The 17,107-nt window shown below is 43.5% G+C and overlaps 1 long non-coding RNA gene across 2 annotated transcripts in view; it reads right to left on the bottom strand.

Annotated features, from left to right (window-relative positions):
* LOC103877986 overlaps positions 1–17,107 on the bottom strand; it is a 123,200-nt gene that overhangs the window by 73,482 nt on the left and 32,611 nt on the right. Inside the window, exon 4 of one of the 2 annotated variants that reach the window (XR_004178721.1) lies at positions 14,920–14,969. The exons of the other annotated variant lie outside the window; for it this stretch is intronic. This is a non-coding gene — a long non-coding RNA (uncharacterized LOC103877986). Of the gene's footprint in view, positions 1–14,919; positions 14,970–17,107 lie in introns of those variants that run through there. 2 annotated transcript variants of the gene reach the window in all.

Genomic DNA, 17,107 nt, shown 5'->3' with positions numbered 1-17,107 from the left:
GTTTAATAAGATAATGAATGAGTACATAGTTTAAAATAATGTCTACTACAATTGTGTAATACAATGGAAAAACGACCAAAATCTACTGTTAAGTGAAAAGATCATGATGTAAAATGTCATGTATTATATAATTAGATCTGTGTTAAGAGAACTTCTGTTCCTCACCACGATGAAATAATAGATTCCATGGATTTACTTTTTTTTTTTTTTGAGATGGAGTTTCGCTCTTGTTGCCCAGGCTGGAGTACAATGGTGCCATCTCGGCTCACCTGGGTCTGCCTCCTGGGTTCAAGCAATTCTCCCGCCTCAGCTTCCCTAGTAACTCGGATTACAGGCGCTTGCCACCATGCCCAGCTAATTTTTTGTATTTTCAGTAGAGACGAGGTTTCACCATGTTGGCCAGGCTGGTCTCGAACTCCCAACCTCAGGTGATCCACCCGCCTTGGCCTCCCAAAGTGTTGGGATTACAGGCATGAGGCACTGCACCCAGCCAGGGATTTACTTTCTTACCTCAAACTACTAAAAATCTGAACAAACTATATGACATAACAGTTTCAGGATTTGGTTAGTTAGCACAGGATTGTGTCCCTGAAAGAAGGGAGGGGGAAACCAAGTTCAGTCCTATGATTGCTTCAGTTTAACTGGTTACAGGCAGTTTCCTGGTTGCAGTGTGGGGAAGAGGAACCCAAGCAGAGCCTCGTGGTCTCACTGAGTTGAGAGACTGAAGTTTAGGGATGCTGAGATGGTGAGAATTTGAGAGGCAAAATATCAGAGAGGAGGAATCTGACCTGCAAGAGAGCTCCAGAGATCTGCAGGTTGATAATTTGACTGGGTACTGATCTGTGCATGCAGGAGAGAAAACAACATGAAACTGTGTGAAACAAACATACAGGCAATAGAAAGCAAGAATACCGGGCTGGGTGCGGTGGCTCACACCTGTAATCTCAGCACTTTGAGAGGCAAAGTGGGAGGATCATGAGGTCAGGAGTTCGAGACCAGCCTGGCCAATGTGGTGAACCCTCGTCTCTACTAAAAATATAAAAATTAGCCAGGCATGGTGCCACGCACCTGTAGTCCCAGCTACTCAGGAGGCTGAGGCAGGAGAATCACTTGAACCTGGGAGGTGGAGGTTGCAGTGAGCCGAGATTGCACCACTGACTCCAGCCTGAGTGACAGAGTGACTCCATCTCAAAAAAAAAAAAAAAAAAAAAAAAAGCAAGAACACCCCACATTCTGGAAGGTCACAGAATTCAGTTCCCATTAGGCAGAGTGGAAAGACCTCATCACACACAGAGCATTGAGTAGAGTCCACAGAAGGGTATGGTCATGGTGGTGGGACTAAATGGCCCTACACTACCTGTTGCTCTGGACCCACCCTAACAAAGCTTAAAAGCAAGCCTTGAAGGGATCAGATTAAATCTAAGTAACTTAACTGAACAAAGTAGAGCATTATTTAAAGGATTACAACAAAATCTAGTATCCAACAAGGTAAAATTCACAATATCCAGCAACCAGTCAAAGCTTGCCAAGCATGCATCACAATAGGAAAATAGTACCCTTAACTAGGAGAAAAGTCAGTCAGTGAAAACAGACCCAGAAGTGGCAGAGATGATGAAATTAGCAGATAAGAACATTAAAAACAGCTACTATAAACATGTTTCACATGCTGAGGAACATAGAAAACATGAGCCAAGTGTGGTGGCTCACGCCTATAATCCCAGCACTTTGGGAGGCAGAGGCAGGTGGATCACTTGAGGTCAGGAGTTCGGGACCAGACTGGCCAATATGGTGAAGCCCCGTCTCTACTAAAAATATAAAAATTAGCTGGGCAGGGTGGCATGCACCTGTAATCCCAGCTACTCAGGAGGCTGAGGCACGAGAATTGCTTGAACCTGGGAGGCAGAGGTTGCAGTAAGCTAAGACAACACCATTCACTCCAGCCTGGACGACAGAGAGAGACTCTGTCTCAAGAAAGAAAATTAAAAAAAATAGAAAACATGAACACAATGAAAGGATAAACTGAAGATACAAAAAAGATCCAAATGAAACTCCTAGAGATGAAAAATACATTCAAAATGGAAAATATACTGCATGGGATTAAGAACAAATTGCACGATGCAAAAGAAAAGATCAATAAATTGAAAACATAGCAATAGAAACTATCTAGAGAAAAACTAAAGAAACAAAAAAAAAAAGAAAGAGAGGTAAAGAGAGTGAGCTTCAGTTACCTGAGAGACAATATTAAGCAGTATAACATGGAAATTGAGTCCCAGAAGAGGGGAATAAGAAAATTTTTTGAAAAAATAATGGCTGAAATGTTCCCCAAATTGATGAAAACTGTAAACTCACACAAATAAGAAGCTCAATAATCTCCAAGCAGAGTAAATATAAAGAAAACGGCCAGGCACAGTGTCTCACACCTGTAATCTCAGCACTTTAGGAGGCTGAGGCAAGAGGATCTCTTGAGCCCAGGAATTTGAGACCAGCCTCAGCAACATAGTGAGACCTTGTCTTTATAAAAAAAAAAAAAGAAAAAAAGTAAGGTATGGTGGCACACACCTGTGGTCCCAGCTACTGGAGAGGCTGAGGTAGGAGGATTGCTTGGGCCCAGGAGGCAGAGGTTGCAGTGAGCTGAGATTATGCCACTCTAGTCTGGGTGACAGAGTGAGACCCTGTATCAAAATAAAATAAAACATCAACCTTGGACCTTCATTTGTCACCCAGAAATTCAGTCAATGGGTGAGTCCATCAGACCAATAGCAGTAGTAAGCACCATTTGCGTAGAGAAAAAAGCCACCACGCCAGGATAGAATAGGAGGGTCCCGAGACCTTATCTGTGCAGAAGTACTTCCCACAGCAAGGTTTCCTCACCTGTCTTCTACCCCAACAGGCACCAGAGAGCCATCATGAAAATGTACAGGGAATGTGAGGGAGGGCCAATCACATTAACGTTAGCAGGACTGTACCTTGAAACCATTAACCCTGAGAGAAAGAACAGTTGAACAGTTAAGTTTTCTGCATTGTTGAGATGAAGCCAGCAACAGTGGGCAAGAAGGTCGTAGCAGGAAGAAGGAAGTAGTCCCTGGAGACCAACTCTCCTGTTCCAGTTTTGCCCCTGAGGCTAGTCCTGCTCAGTCCTGTAAGGTAGTAGTGCGGTGGTTCTTTTTTTTTTCTTTCTTTCTTTCTTTTTTTTTATTAATTATACTTTATGTTCTAGGGTACATGTGCACAACGTGCAGGTTTTTTTTCTTTTTGAGTTGGAGACACATCTTTGACTATTAGAATATGGCGTAGCAGATTTGAAAAAAATATATATTGTAAAACTGAAAACTATACCAAAGTAAGCAGTAATTTCACCTGCAGTCATTACCAAAGTGTAAGCTCTCACAGCATTTGTAGCAGTCACAGAGGCAGCAGTAGTTTTCAGTTCTTCTACAATACATCGCCATGTAGAAACAGCCTGTTTATTGACCCCTAAAGTCATCTTTTACATACTCCAGAGACAAAGTTCTCATGTGTTCCAGTCAATGCAGGAGTTTTTTGTTAGTTTGTTTAGGGTGGGGGTGGTGGGTGCCAGCTCCATGTCATATTATTCCCTCCTGTCTAGAAGAAAGTTTGCATCGCTCTCTGTACCCATTACATGAGCCCTCTGAGTCAGCAGGGAGCAATCTGACATACACTGAATCCTCAGTTGAGGCAAAAAGTGATTTTTTTTTTTGAGACAAAGTCTCACTCTTGTCACCCAGACTGGAGTGCAGTGGCATAATCTCGGCTCACTGCAACCTCGGCCTCCTGGGTTCAAGTGATTCTCCAGCCTCAACCTCCCAGGTAGCTGGGATTACAGGTGGCCCGCCATCATGCCCAGCTAATTTTTGTATTTTTAGTAGAGATGGGGAGATGGGGTTTCACTGTGTTGGCCTAACTCCTGACCTCAGGTGATCCACCTGCCTCAGCCTCCCAAAGTGCTAAGATTACAGGCATGAGCCACTGCACCTGGCCCTCAAAAGGTGATCTTCATGCATTAACCAATATTTGACAGTGCCCTGTGAAAGGACTGGCAGGAGCAGAAAGTAAATAGGAAACAGTTTTCCAGCTGCAGGAAATTCAACTAGATTCAATCGAGGCTGACTAAACACCTGCTGCATCTAAGTCCTTGAGCCAGGGTGGGCTTCTGTCCCTAGCAGAGGCTCTTCAGTCTGGAGGCGCACCGCTGGGCTGGGACCAGTTAAAAGTGAGGAAACCATACATGTACGTCAGAGATATGTTTTCTCTCTTTTCCCTTTGGGAAGATGTTCTTGGGAGTTCTTTGCCAGGAAGTTGGTCACTTCCTGCCCAAATGATGAGGTTTCCAAAAGGTATAAATAGATTCACTTGCCACATGGAATTAGCTGAAGATGCCTCCACGTGCCAGAAGGAAGCCTCGGGAGGGTTCTTTCCAGTATTAGGGAACTCAGAGACAGGAGGCAGCAGCTGCCGGAGAAGCAGCACCAGCACCAGCTGAGCCCAGTGGGCTTGAGGGCTGAGGGCAAAAGGGCCTGGAAAAGTAACAAGTCTGTTGCAGAAAGTGCCGGGAGTAACGTACTGTGAGTGCGGTGAAGCACATGAGAGAAAAGAGCATAGTAAATGATGAATAAGTATAAGAAATGCGGCCGGGCACTGTGGCTCACGCCTGTAAGCCCAGCACTTTGGGAGTCCGAGGCAGGTGGATCATCTGAGCTCAGGAGTTCGAGACCAGCCTGGCCAACATGGTGGAACTCCGTCTCTATGAAAAATACAAAAATTAGCTGGGCCTGGTGGCGCACACCTGTAATCCCAGCTACTCTGGAGGCTGAGGCTGGAGAAATGCTTGAACCTGGGAGGCGGAGGTTCCAGTGAGCTGAGATCATGCCACTGCATGCCAGCCTAGGTGACAGAGTGAGACTCCGTCTCAAAACAAAAAAACAACAAAAATAAACAACAAAAAGAAACATAAGAAATGGGTTTGTACGGATCTGCGGAAGGAACAATGAAGACTACTAGAAATGTAAGTACCTGGTCAGTGAGTCATGCAGTGTGAACCCACACACAGGAAGGGGTCAGAGGGTACAAGAAGGGGAAGAACATGATAACTTAGAGGGCCAAAGACTGTGAGACACCTGGTTGTGCTAAAGTATTCTCCATGTAGGCATTGGTGCTACATTCAAATTTGTGTTGCACATACATTGTTTTTGTGTAACTTTAAGTGCATACTAAGTTCTATTGGTAATTTATCCACGGGAGTGATTAAATTATCAAACACATCCTTTTCACCTCTGCCAAGGTGAAAAGGACCCCCGCCTTGGGCCTCTGCTTTAGACCTTAATTATTCAAAGTATGGCCCTTGTACCAGCAGCATCGACAGCACCTGGAAGCTTGGGAGAAACGCAGACTATCAGGCCCCACCCCATACCTACGTAATAAGATCCCAGGTGATTCACATGTGCATTAAAGTCAGAGAACTGTGCTTCCTCCAGCTGTGTCTCTCCTCACTGGATGCATGATCCTGGCCAAGGAGACGTGGCCACCCAGCGCCCACCTTCCCTTCTAGATCATTCTCCAGGTAGCTGGGACACCAGAATGCTCTGGACAATTGGTCCTGTCTGACCCTGTCCCCAGAGTTTTTGTGGCCCATCCCCTTAGGGATGGCCTCATTGCCACCATGAGATCTCTGGGCCTGAGAGGTGGCCTCGGGGCAGCTGTTGGCAGGACATGTGGACAGAGGTTGGACCACATTCTGGAGTATCCACAGGCTTGCACATGAGGTCCGTTAGACAGAGCCAGAAGCAGGAAGAGAAGTGGAGGAAGGAAGTTATTGTGTCCTGTGCCACCACATTTCAGGGAAGGACTCCAAGAAATTCAAGAATTTACATTTGAAATTGTTCTTCCAGGTCATTCTAAAAGTATATTTGTTGGCTGGGTGCATTGTTTCACGCCTGTAATCCTAGCACTCTGGGAGGCTAAGGTGGGTGGATCACCTGAGGTTAGGGGTTTGAGACCAGCCTGGCCAACATGTTGAAACCCCGTTTCTATTAAAAATACAAAAATTAGCCGGGCATGGTGGTGTGTGCCTGAAAACCTGAAACTATAAAACTCCCGGAAGATAACATACGAGAAAAATCTAGATGACATTTTAGGTATAATACCAAGGGCACAACCCATGAAAGAAATAATTGATAAGCTAGACTTCAATAAAATTAAAAATTTCTGCTCTGCAAAAGACATTGTCAAAAGAATGCGAATATAAGCCATTGACTAGAAGAAAATATTTGAAAAGACACATCTGATAAAGGACTGTTATCCAAAATATTAAATAACTCTTAAAACAACAATAAAAAGACAACTCAATTAAAAATGAGCAAAAGACCCGAACTGACACCTCATCAAAAAAGATATATAGATGGCAAATAAGGATATGAAAAGATATTCAACATCATACATCGTTAAGGAATTGCAAATTCAGACAACAGTGAGATACCACTATATACCTGTTAGAATGGCCAAAATTCAAAACAATGACAACACCAAATGCTTGCAAGGACGTGGAGTAATAGGAAATCGCATTCACTACGGGTGGAAATGGAAAATGGTACACCTACTTTGGAAGACAGTTTGGAGGCTTCTTAAACATTAAACGTACTTTTAACATACAGTTCAGCAACTGAAGCCCTTGGTATGTATCCAAATGAACCGATAACTTATGTGTACACAAAAATTTGCACAAGTATGTCTACAGCAGTTTTATTCATAATTGCCCAAATTTGAAAGTAATCAAGACATCTTCAGTAGGTGAATGGATAAACTGTGGCATGTCCAGACAATGAAATATTATTCAGTGATAAAAAGAAATGAGCTATCAAGCCACGAACAGACATGAAAGAACCTCAATGCATATTGCTAAGTGAAAGAGTCAATCTTAAAACGTTATATACCATATGATCCCAACTATATGACATGATGGAAAAGGCAAAACTATGGAGGCTCTAAAAACATCAGTCATTGTCAGGGGGGAAGGGAGAGAAAGCAATCTTTAGGTGGAGCACAGAGGATTTTTAGGGCAGTAAAACTATCCGATATGATCCCATAATGGTGAGTGTATGTCATTATACATTTGTCCAAACCCGTAGAGTATACAATACCAAGAATAAACATGAACTATGAACTTTGGGCGGTAATGATCGTGTCATGTTTAGGTGGAGCACAGAGGATTTTTAGGGCGGTAAAACTATTCTATATGATCCCTTAGTGGTGAATATATGTCATTATACATTTGTCCAAACCCATAGAGTGTACAATACCAAGAATAAACGTCAACTATGAACTTTGGGTGGTAATGATGTTGTCAGTGTGGTGGTATAGTGTCAGTATATTACTTGGGAATGGGATGTTGACAGTGGAGAATGCTGTATGTTGTCGGAGAGAGGACAGAAGTGTATGAAAACTGTGTATTTTTTTTTCCAGCTTAACTGAAGTACACTTGACAAAAATTGTATATATTTATTGTGTACCATGTGATGTTTTGAGGTACCTATACATTGTGAAATGACTACCACAATCAAGCTAATCAACATATGCATATCTCACACAGTTACCTTTTGTGTGGTGAGAACCACTTAAGATGCACTTTCTTAGCAAATTTCAAATATACAATACAGTATTTTTAACTATAGTCACCATGCTATGCAATAGATTTCTAAAACATATCATCTTGCATAACTGAAACTTTATACCCTTTGGCCAACACCCTTCCCCCAACCCCTCCAGCCCCTGGCAACTATCATTCTACTCTGCCTTTATGCATTCAACTTTGTTAGGTTCCATATATAAGTGAAGTCATGCAATATTTATCTTTCTGTATCTAACTTTTTTCACTTAGCATCATGTCCTTCAGGTTTATCCATGTTGTGGTAAATGGCAGGCTGAAAAATATTCCATTATATTGCCTACATTGTGTATATACACACAATGGAATACACACACATACCCCTCTCCCACATTTTCCTTTTCCAGTCATCCATCTACAAACACTTTAGGCTGTTTCCATATCTTAGCTATTGTGAATAATGCTGCAATGAACATGAAAGTGCAGATATCTTTTTGAGACACTGATTTCATTTCCTTTGGATATATACCCAGAAACTGGATTGCTGGATCATATGGTAGTTCTATTTTTAATTTTTTTGAGAAACCTCCGTACTGTTTTCCATAATGGCTATACCAATTTTCATTCCCACCAACAGTGTCCAGGGTTCCTTTTTCTCCACATCCTTACCAACACTTGTTATCTTTTGTCTTCTTTATAGTAACCATTCTAACAGATATTAGGTGATAACTCATTGTGGTTTGGATTTACATTTCTCTGATAGTGATGTTGAGCATCTTTTCGTAAACCTGCTGACCATTTGTATGTCTTCTTTTGAGGAATGTCTATTCAGACCCCTTGCCCATCTTTTAGTTGGGGGTTGTTTGTTGTGGTTGTTTTTTGTTTGTTTGTTTTTGGTTTTTGGTTTTTTTTGCTAGCTGTACTTTTTGCTCACTTTTACTGTGAATCTAAAACTGCTCTAAATAATAAAATCTACTTAAGACCAAAAGATCTTGTGAATAAGTAAACGGAGGATAACAGACAAATCTCCCATGCAGAATTTCAAACAATGTATATTAGTTACTCCACCCCAAAGGATGGGGAGCATAAATCCCCGCTTCTTAAGTGTGGCTGTATATACAGTTATCCCATCCTCTGATGTATTAGAGGGACTTATCCCAGGATCCTTCTGATACAGTTTGGATATTTATCCCTGCCCAAATCTCACATTGAATTGTAATCCCCAGTGCTGGAGGTGGGGCCTGGTGGAGGTGTTTGGGTCATGGGATGGATCCCTTGTGGCTTGGTGCTATCTTTGCAATAGTGAGTGAGTTCTCACAAGATTTGGTCATTTTAAAGTGTGTGGCACCTCTCCCCACCCCTGCTCTCTGTTGCTTCTGCTCTGGCCATGTGATGTTCCTGCTCCTACTTCACTTTTTGCCATGAGTAAAAGCTTCCTGAGGCCTCTCCAGAAGCAGATGCTGGTGCTATGCTTCGTATACAGCTTACAGAACCAAGAGCCAATTAAACTTCTTTTCTTATAAAGTACCCACCCAGTCTCAGGTATTTCTTTATAGCAATGCAAGAATGGAGTAATATAGAAAACTGATACCAGAAGTGGGGCATTTCTTTAAAGATACCAGAAAATGTGGAAGCAGCTTTGGAACTGAGTAACAGACAGAGAATACAAGACATTAGAGGGCTCAGAAAAAGATAAGAAGATGAGGGAAAGTTTGGAACTTCTTAGAGACTTGTTAAATGGTTGTGACCAAAATACTGAGCGTGGTATGGACAAAGGCCAGGTTGATGAGGTCTCAGATGGAGATGAGGAACTTACTGGGAACTGGAGCAGAGATCACCCTTGTTGTGCTTTAGCAAAGAATTTGCTGTATCATATCCCTGCCCTAGAGATCTGTGGAAGTTTGAACTTGAGGGTGATGACCTAGGATACCTGATAGAAGAAACTTCTAAGCAGCCAGGTGTTCGAGATATAACCTGGCTTCTTCTAACAACCAATGCTCAGATGTGGGAGCAGAGGAATGACTTAAATTTGGAACTTATATTTAAAAAGGAAGCACAGCACAAAAGTTTGGAAAATTTGCAACCTGGCTATGCAGCAGATAAAGAAAAAGCTTTTTTGGGAGAGGATTTCAAACAGGCTATGGAGCAACCACTTGCTATAGATATTTGCATAAATAAAATGGAGCAAATTGATAATATCCAAAACAATGAGGGAAAAGGCCTTGAAGGAATTTCAGAGACCTCTGTAGCAGCCCCTCCTATCACAGGTCCAGAGGCCTAGGAAGGAAGAATGGTTTCATGGACAGGGCCCAGGGCTCCACTGCCCTGCATGGTCTTGGGACACCACTCCCCACATCCTGGCCACTCCAGCTCCTGCATGGCTCAAAGGAGCCCAGGTATAGCTTGGGCCGCTGCTCTGGAGAATACAAGCCCTAAACATTGGCAGCTTCCATATGGTGCTAAGCCTGCAGATGCAGAGTGCAAGAGTGGTGGATTATTGGCAACCTCCCCCTAAATTTCAGAGAATATATGGAAAAGCCTGGCTGTCAAGGCAGAAGCCTGCTATGGGGGCAGGGCCCTCACAGAGAACCTCTACTAGGGCAGTGCAGAGGGGAAATATGGGGTTGGAGGCCCCCAGCAGAGTTCCCACTGGGCACTGCTAGTGGAGCTGTGAGAAGGCAGCTACCATCCTTAAGACCCCAGAATGATAAATCCACTGGCAACTTTCACCCTGCACCTGGAAAAGCTGCAGACATTTAACTCCAACCCATGGGAGCAGGCATGGGGGCTGAACCCTATAAAGCCACAGAGGCAGAGCTGTTCCACGCCTTCAGAGTCCACCCCTTGCGCCACTGTGCCCTGGGTGTGGGACATGGATTCAAAGGAGATTATTCTGGAGCTTTAACTTTTAATGATTACCTTGTGGAGTTTTGAACTGTTGGGTTTTGAAAGGGGCCTGTAGCCCCTTTCTTTTGGCTGATTTCTCCCTTTTGGAATAAGAATGTTTACCCAATGCCTATACTCCCATTGTATCACGGGAGTAAATAATTTTTTGATTTTTATAGGCTCATAAGTGAAGGAACTCATCTCTAGATGACACTTTGAACTTACTTGGGTGTTCTGAGTTAATGCTGGAATGAGTTAAGATTTGGGGGAACTGTTGAGAAGGCATGATTATATTTTGCAATGTGAGGACGTGACACTTGGGAGAGGTTGGGGCAGAATGATATGGTTTGGATATTTTTTCCTGCCCAAATCTCATGTTGAATTGTAACCCTCAATGCTGGAGGGGGGCCTGGTGGGAGGTGTCTGGATCATGAAGGTGGATCCCTCATGGCTTGGTACTGTCGTTGTGTGCAGTCTTTGTGATAGTGAGTTCTCATGAGATTCGGTCATTTAAAAGTGTGTGGCACATCCCCACCCCACCCCAACTCTTTCTCTCCCTTGCTCCTCCTTTTACCATGGGATTCCCCTGCTTCTGCTTTGGCTCTCATGAGTAAAAGCCCCCTAAGGCCTCTCCAGAAGCTGAGAAATGTCAGTGCCATGACTGTACAACCTGCAAAACTGTGAGCTCATTAAACCTCTTTTCTTTAAAAACTATCCAGTCTCTAGTATTTATTCATAGCAACACAAGAATGGCCTAAAATACCCACGGATATCAAAATCCACACGTACGCAAGTCCCAAAGTGGGCCCTGAAGAACTCAGCCATACACAAAGTCAGCCTTCCCTATCTGCTGGTTTCAAATTTCTCCAATACTGTATTTTCCATCCACATTTGGTTGTGAATGTGGAACCTGCGGATACAGAGGGTTGACTGTATTTATTTTTTAAAAATTTGCGTTTAAGTGGACCTGTGCAGTTCCAACCTGCATTGTTTTTTTGTTTTTTTGTTTTTGTTTTTTGAGATGGAGTTTCTGTCTTGTTGCCCAGGCTGGAGTACAATGGCATGATCTCGGCTCACCGCAACCTCTGCCTCCCAGGTTCAAGCGATTCTCCTGCCTCAGCCTTCTGAGTAGCTGGGATTACAGGCATGTGCCACCATGCCAGGCTAATTTTGTATTTTTAGTAGAGACGGGGTTTCTCCATGTTGGTCAGGGTGGTCTCGAACTCCCGACCTCAGGTGATCCGCCTGCCTCAGCCTCCCAAAGTGCTGGGACTACAGACGTGAGCCACCACGCCTGGTGCCCCAACCTGCATTGTTGTAGGGTCAACTGTACTGACTTTCTTTCAAAGAATGCAATATGAAAAGCAGGAGATGGAGTAACTTTACAGTGGAGGTGATCAAGGTCCAAATCAACAGTGATAAATTGTGTTGATAGTATATACCCTTGATATGATGTGATGAAAATAGCACCTTATCTCTGTGATCTTCCTGTTAAAAAACCCATGATCTCAGTCACACAAGAAAAACATCAGACAGGCTGGGTACAGTGGCTCACGCCTGTAATCCCAGCACTTTAGGAGGCTGAAGTGGATGGATCACCTGAGGTCAGGAGTTCGAAACCCGCCTGGCCAACATGGTGAAACCTGCCTCTACTAAAAATACAAAAATTATGCTGGGCTTGGTAGCTCACACCCGTAATCTCAGCACTTTGGGAGGCAGAAGTGAATGGATTATCTGAGGTTAAGAGTTTGAGACCAGGCCGGGCGCGGTGGCCCAAGCCTGTAATCCCAGCACTTTGGGAGGCCGAGACGGGCGGATCACGAGGTCAGAGATCGAGACCATCCTGGCTAACACAGTGAAACCCCGCCTCTCTACTAAAAATACAAAAACTTAGCCGGGCTTAGGTGGCGGGCTTCGTAGTCTCAGCTTCTAGGGAGGCTGGAGGCAGGAGAATGGCGTGAAACCCGGGAGGCATGGAGCTTGCAGTGAGCTGAGATCCTGCCACTGCACCCAGCCCAGATAGAGCCAGACCTCGGCCTCAAAAAAAAAAAAAAAAGAGTTTGAGACCAGCCTGACCAATATGGTGAAACCCTGTTCCCCTACTTGGGGTATCGCTGCAATTAGCCGGGCATGGTGGCAGGGGCACCTGTAGTCCTAGCTACTCTTAGGAGGCTGATAGTAAATTGCTTGAACCTGAGAGGTGGAGGTTGCAGTGAGCTGAGATCGTGCCACTGCACTCCAGCCTAGGCAAAAGAGGGAGATTCTGTCTCAAAAAAAAAAAAAAAAAAAAAGGTTGGGCACGGTGGCTCACGCCTGTAATCCCAGCACTTTGGGAGGCCGAGGCAGCTGGATCACTAAGTCAGAAGATGGGGACCATCCTGGCCAACATGGTGAAACCCTGTCTCTACTAAAAATACAAAACTTAGGCCAGGTGCGGTGGCTCATGCCTGTAATCCCAGCATTTTGGAAGGCCAAGGTGGGCAGATCACGAGGTCAGGAGTTTGAGACCAGCCTGGCCAACATAGTGAAACCTCATGTCTACTAAAAATACAAAAAAATTAGCCAGGCGTGGTGGCAGGCACCTGTAATCCCAGCTGCTCGAGAGGCTGAGGCATGAGAATCACTTGAATCCAGGAGGCAGAGGTTGCAGTGAGCCGAGATCATACCACTGCACTCCAGCCTGGCGACAGAGTGAGACTCAAAAAAAAAAAAAATCTAATGACACAATGATGCAGATAAAGTATTTACACAACAGCTGGCCTGGCACAGAGGTGCAGTTCACATACTGAATGAATGAGTGAGCAGATGAATAAAAGTTTCAAGTGGCCTCTACCTCCGAGGGACCCCAGCTTGTCCTTCAACAGTATTTATCGGAAGTGCTAGGGAGGAATTCACTTGGAAATTTAATTTTGCTGGGCGCTGTGGCTCATGCCTGTAATCCCAGCACTTTGGGAGGTCAAGGCAGGCGGATCACGAGGTCAGGAGTTCGAGAGCAGCCTGACCAACATGGTCAAACCCTGTCTCTACTAAAAATGCAAACATTAGCCGGGGTGGTGGTGCAAGCCTGTAATCCCAGCTACTTGGGAGGCTGAGACAGCAGAATTGCTTGAACTCGGGAGGTAGAGGTTGCAGTGAGCCAAGATCGCGCCATTGCACTCCAGCCTGGGCAACAAGAGAAAAACTCCATCTCAAAAAAAAAAAAAAAAAGAAAAAGAAAAAAGGAAAACATCAGACGAATCCCAATGGAGAAACATTCTACAAAATACCTGACCAGTACTCCTCAAAACTGTCAATCAAAGTTGTCAAAAATATACTGTGAACCCATACAAAGTTCAAAAAAAAAAAAAAAAAATTAGCTGGGAGGCTGAGGTGGGAGGATCACCTGAGCCGGGGAGGATGAGGCTGCAGTAAGCTGTGACTGCACCACTGTACCCCAGACTAGGAGACAGAGCAAGACCTTATCTAAAAAAAAAAAAAATCTCAAAACAAAGCAAACAAACAAAAAACAAATAAAGTCTGAGGAACCATCATGGTTAAAAGGGGCCTAAGGGGGCCGGGGGCAGTGGCTCATGCCTGTAATACTAGCACTTTGGGAGGCCAAGGCAGGCAGATCACCTGAGGTGAAACCTGTCTCTACTAAAAATACAAAATTAGCTGGGTGTGGTCTCACATGCCTGTAATCCCAGCCACTCGGGAGCCTGAGGCAAGAGAATTGCTTGAACCCAGGAGGCAGAGGTTGTAGTGAGCCCAGATTGCGCCATTGCCCCATAGCCTGGGCAACAAGAGCAAAACTCCATCTCAAAAAAAAAAAAAAAAAAAAAAAGGGGGCAGGGGGGCCTAAGGAGACACAACAACTAATGTCTTGTGACATCCTGGATAAGCCCTGCAACCGAAAAAAAAAAAAAAAAAATCAGGTAAAACCTAAGAAAATACAAATCAAGTATGGACATTAGTTAATAACAATGTATCAGTGTTGGGTCATTAATTGTAACAAGTGTATGATACTGATGTACACATTAATAGCAGAAACTAAGTGTGGATATGTGGGAACTCTCTATACTATCTGTAATTTTTCTGTAAATCTAAAATTATTCTTAAAAATGATATATATTTTTAAAAGATACTGCATACACTTAAATGGTTTTTACGCTACAGTATCCACTTGCCTTTAGAAATGGTGTGTCCACGGCTGGGTGTGGTGGCTCATGCCTGTAATCCTGGCACTTTGGGAGGTGGAGGAGGGAGGATCATCTGAGGTCAGGAGTTCAAGACCAGCTTGGCCAACATAGTGAAAACCCGTCTCTACAAAAATACAAAAATTAGCCGGGCCTGATGGTGGGTGCCTGTAATTCCAGCTAGTTGGGAGGCTGAGGCAGGAGAATTACTTGAACCCGGAAGGCAGAGGTTGCAGTGAGCTGAGATCACGCCATTGCACTCCAGCCTGGGTGACAGAGCCAGACTCCATCTAAAAAAAAAAAGAAAAACAAATGGTATGTCCACATAAGCATGGTGAGTGAAGTAAGTATCCATGCCTGTGCATAGTGGGAACTTTAAGGGAGGGGGCAACACTTACCAATCAGTGATCATCTCTCCCTGATCACCTGACTGGGTAGTATTTGTCAATCACATTATGTTGTGCAATTTCAGCATGTATTGTTACGCTAGTCAGGATTTGTTGTAGACTAAATATTTACACACCCATTCCCTGAAATTCCATGATGGGTAGAAAGAGGGTGTGGGATAGTGGTTATTTGAGTTCACTTGGCTGCCACAGCAAAATACCATAGGCTGGTGGCTTAAACGGAAGTTTATTTCTCATAGTTCTGAAGCCTGGGAAGACTGATACGAAGGTGCTGACAAGGAAGGTTTCATTCTGAGTCCTCTTCTCTTGGCTACCATCCCACTGTGCTCACATGACCTTTTCTTTAAGTGCACATGCAGGGTTTGGGGAGAGCTCTTAGGTGTCTCTTCTTATAAGGGCACTAATCTCATCATGAGGGCCCCAGCCTAATGACCTCATCTAACCCTAATTACCTTCCAAAGGCCCCATCTCCAAATAACATCACATAGGAGTTCAGGCTTCAACATATAAATTTGGGGAACAAAAGCTATATTTGGGAACAAACATTAAGTCCATAACAGTAGTGAAGACCCCCAGGCTTTGGAGCCAAACTACTTTGATTCAAATCCTACCTTAACCCCTTACTAGTTTTGTGACTTTGAACAATTTACTTTGTGTCTGTCTGTGCTTCCATTTCCTCATCTATAAAATGAGAGATGTTAATAATGCCCACCTTGCAGATTGCCTTAAGGATTAAATGCAGCAATGTATATAAAGTGCTTCGAACAGTGTTGGCATGTAAATATCAGTCAGTGAATGCTAGCTATTATCATTGCTATGATGTAGTTCATGAGCTTCTACCAGAATTTTTCTTTTTACACAAAAAGTGTTGTGAAGTCAGATATGCCTGAGAAATGCTGCAACAAACAATGGGAAAGTTTTTAAAAAGGGTTTGAGTAGGGAGGGTCTGCTTCTAGTGTTTTACTTTCTCTGCAGATGTGCCCATCAAAGACACCCAGCCAGAGTTGGCCATTTCCTTCCTTTGTTCATTACCTCATTAGTCAGGCTACAATACTTCGCACGTTCTGATTTTGACTTAAGGAAAAAAGATGAAGTTACACATTCAACTATATAATATTGTTCTCAGTGCCACCTCATATTCTTTTTCAGAGGCAGAGAATATGTAAATAAAAGCAGACATCTAGTAAATACAGCACTTAGTTATATATTCAATTTCATTTGAGTTCCAAGTACAATTTTAATTTCTAACAAATGCCTACCTTTACTCCATCGTTAATTTTAATGGTCATTTTATTCCTCATCTAATACACATACCATAAATTTACTATTGTAACCATTTTTTAAGTGTACAATTCAGTACAGGCTGTATTTTTATTGTTAATGCTTGTTTTATGGGCCCACCTGCATTTCACTTGTGGACTATGTAAACACCACATGTACATATCTCCCTCTCTCTCTCTTTTTTTTTTTTTTTTTTTTGAGACAGAGTCTCGCTCTGTCACCCAGGCTAGAATGCAATGGCACGATCTCGGCTCACAACAACCTCCACCTCCCGGGTTCAAGCAATTCTCCTGCCTCAGCCTCCTGAGTAGCCAGGATTACAGGCGCGCGCCACCACACCCAGCTAATCTTTGTATTTTTAGTAGAGACAGGGTTTTGCCATGTTGGTCAGGCTGGTCTGGAACTCATGACCTCAGGTGATCCACCCGCCTTGGCCTCCCAAAGTGCTGGGATTACAGGCATGAGCCACTGCGCCCAGCGTTTTTTGTTTTTTGTTTTTTTTTTAAGTTATCAGATGCCTGGTAACCACACCCAAAGGAAAGCTATGGAACATTTTGTTGTTTTTCTTTCTTTCTTTCTTTTTTTAATGGCTCAGCTCTGTTCAGGAAAAGGTTTAGTTTTCCAAGAAAATTCCAATAATCTGAATAATGATAATTGCTGTCTAAACCTCCCTACATAGTTGACAATGCATTATTTCTCTGATACCTTATCTTTCATATAAAAAGATAAACATCTCTTTG

The sequence above is a fragment of the Papio anubis genome, chromosome 1 (assembly GCF_008728515.1).
Source record: "Papio anubis isolate 15944 chromosome 1, Panubis1.0, whole genome shotgun sequence".
Classification (NCBI taxonomy): Eukaryota; Metazoa; Chordata; class Mammalia; order Primates; family Cercopithecidae; genus Papio; species Papio anubis.
This window is presented reverse-complemented; position numbering and strand designations above follow the sequence as displayed.